The sequence below is a fragment of the Macrotis lagotis genome, chromosome 3 (assembly GCF_037893015.1).
Source record: "Macrotis lagotis isolate mMagLag1 chromosome 3, bilby.v1.9.chrom.fasta, whole genome shotgun sequence".
NCBI lineage: Eukaryota > Metazoa > Chordata > Mammalia > Peramelemorphia > Peramelidae > Macrotis > Macrotis lagotis.
Window position 1 is genome coordinate 281,065,111 of NC_133660.1, and position 2,978 is coordinate 281,068,088.

The 2,978-nt window shown below is 46.0% G+C and overlaps 1 pseudogene; it reads right to left on the bottom strand.

Moving 5' to 3' along the window:
- Positions 1 to 769: 769 nt before the first annotated feature.
- Positions 770 to 1,080, bottom strand: LOC141516613 (dolichyl-diphosphooligosaccharide--protein glycosyltransferase subunit TMEM258 pseudogene; annotated as a pseudogene).
- Positions 1,081 to 2,978: the final 1,898 nt, after the last annotated feature.

Below are 2,978 nucleotides of genomic sequence, written 5' to 3' on the forward strand. Positions count from 1 at the left end.
ATGCTTCCAGGCAGCCATCTGGGCCTCCCTCATCCAGCCAACTCCCCCATGTTCTCTCCTTCAGCCAATCCGCCAGCTCTTCTAGACGCCCTCCTCCAGACACTCTCCAGTTCCTCAGTGCCACCCCCAAGATGAGGGTCCCAACTCAACACAGACTTCCAGCTCTGACTTCACCAAGGCAGCAGATGGAGGAACCATCAGCTCCCTCGTTCCAGACTCTCCAGGCCTCCCAATGCAGCCCAGGAGTGCATAAGGTGGGGGGCTGCTGGGTCACACCATGATCCCCCACACACACAGTCCAGCCGCTTGACAAACTGGTCTCCTGCCTCAGGACATTTTCACGCTGTCCTTCCTGCCTGGAATGCCTGTCTGCTCCCTGGCTTCCCTGACCCGCTTCCAGGCCCAGCTAATGTCCCGCCTACTGCTGTGCTCAGTCCAGCACCCTTTGTCGGACAGCGCTCACTCATCCTGTCTGTGGTCGGCTTGGACAATAGGGTCTGTCTCTCCCATTAGCTTGCAACAAGCTCCTGTAGGGCAGGGCTGCCTCTTAGCCTTCCCTGCGGTCCAGCCTGGTCCCCAGGAGGACTGCCCAGCTGGTCTCCTGCCGGGCTCCCCATCTTGTATTTTTTTTTCATTCACCGAGGCCGAGGCGCCTCCATTTATTGGAAATCAGTGGAAACCTGTGTCTGACAAGAATAGAAAAATGGAGAGGGTAGGAGCAGGAGCTGGGCGGGTGGTCGGTGGTCACGGGCACACGGGGCCATGGCGGTCACATATAGATGCCCACCCAGAACAGCAGAAAGAAGACCCCAAAACCCATGAAGAGCGAGGCCACGAGTGAGATGAGCAGCTCCTTGTATATGTCGCATGTGTACTTGGTGGACGTGACCTCGTAGACAAAGAACCAGGCAGTGAAGAACATGCTGATGGCCAGCAGCACCCCGGTGAGGTGCAGGAAGACGGCGGGGTTCACCGGGCTGGTGTACCTGCTCATGGCCTCCAGCTTCATCCTGCTCCACGACTGGAAGGCCACATCCACCAAGCCCCATATTTTTGAACAGCCAGCATCCCAATGTGAGCTGGTTAACATGCACAGCCCTCATATCTGCCCTGCCTCTCTATGTCTGCCCAGGGGTGAGCTCTTGGGGGTCCCTCTGGATGGCTAGGAGACATTTGGTTGGAAGAGAGGCTTCAAGGCCACTTTGGCCTCTCCAAATCAAATGCATTTCTAGCCAATAAATGATGGGTTCCAGTCAATTCTGTGAAGTAATTATGTAGCTTATTGTAAAATATTGCTTGTGAAAGCCTATCTGCTTCCTTGCAATATCCTCTCTGAGGATGACTTCAATACTGGCAGAAATCATTTCAAGAAAAACTTTATATGTGACCTTAACATTAATGATCAGACCATTAAAAGAATGAAGTAAATCATGTACCTCTCACAGCTATAGGTAGAAGATGTATCTTTTTTCTTTTTTTTTTGCAGAGCAGTGGGGTTAAGTGACTTGCCCAAGGTCATACAGCTAAGAAATTATTACGTGTGTGAGGTTAGATTTGAACTCAGATCTTCCTGATTCCAGAGCAAGTGCTGTAGCCATTGTACTACCTAGTTGCCCCCTAGAAAATGTATTCTTTTTTTTAAGGTTTTTGCAAGGCAAATGGGGTTAAGTGGCTTGCCCAAGGTCACACAGCTAGGTCATTATTAAGTGTCTGAGTTCGGATTTGAACTCAGGTCCTCCTGACTCCAGGGCTGCTGCTCTATCCCCTGCACCACCTAGCTGCCCCCTAGAAAATGTATTCTTAACCCAGCAAGGGATAGAGGTGATTACAATAGATAAAACACTTGAAACTGAACAGGTTTTGCATAGACAACATTAACTGCATCTAGGTTACAATGGGAAATGGTTGAATGGGGAAAAAATCTTTTGATCAAATTTCTCTGTTAAGAGTTTGGTATCAAAAAAAATAAAAAAATAAAAAAAAGTTTGGTATCCAAGATATAGTCAACAATTGATATCTAGAGAAATATCCATTTATAAGACTACTAATCCCTCCTCAGTAAATAGTCCTCAGATATGAATAAGCAGTTCTCAAAAGAACTGTATTCACAACCACATGGAGAAATGCTCCAGATTACTAATAATAAGAGAAATGCAGATTGAAACAACCCTGAGCTTTCATCTCACACCCTGAAAACTGGGAAAATATGACAATATTCAATCTTGAAGGGGTCCTGGAATAATAGGCACACATTGTTGGTGGAGCTATGAAACAGCACAACTTTTGAAAAGCAATTTGGAATTATGCAAACAAAGTAGATAAGATCTCCATACCCTTTGTACCAGAGACTGTTCCTTGGCAAACCCCAAGGATCTGGTGATAAAAAGAAAGTCCCTTTATATACCAAAATATTTATAATAGAACTTTTAATGATGGCAAAGAATTGGAAATGAAGTAGATGCCCATCAATTGGGGTATGGCTAAACAACTTCTGTGGACTACATGGATGTAATGATATATTTCTGTGCTATAGGAAATGATGTATGTGGGGCTGCTAGCTGGTGCAGGGAATAGAGCACCGACCCTAGAGTCAGGAGGACCCGAGGTCAAATGTGGCCTCAGACACTTAATACTTTCTTAGCTGTGTGACCTTGTGCAAATCACTTAACCCCATTGCCTTGCAAAAAAAAAAAAATGATGGGGGCATCTAGGTGGCAAAGTGGATAGAGCACCAGCCCTGGAGTCAGGAGTACCTGGGTTCAAATCCGGTTGCAGACACTTAATAATGACCTAGCTGTGTGGCCTTGGGCAAGCCACTTAACCCCATTTGCCTTGCAAAAAAAAAAAAAACCTAAAAAAAATGATGTATGTGATGAATATAGAGGATTCAAAAGAACTGTATTCACAACCACATGGAGAAATATTCCAAATTACTAATAATAAGAGAAATGCAGATTGAATGTCTATATGAACTCAGG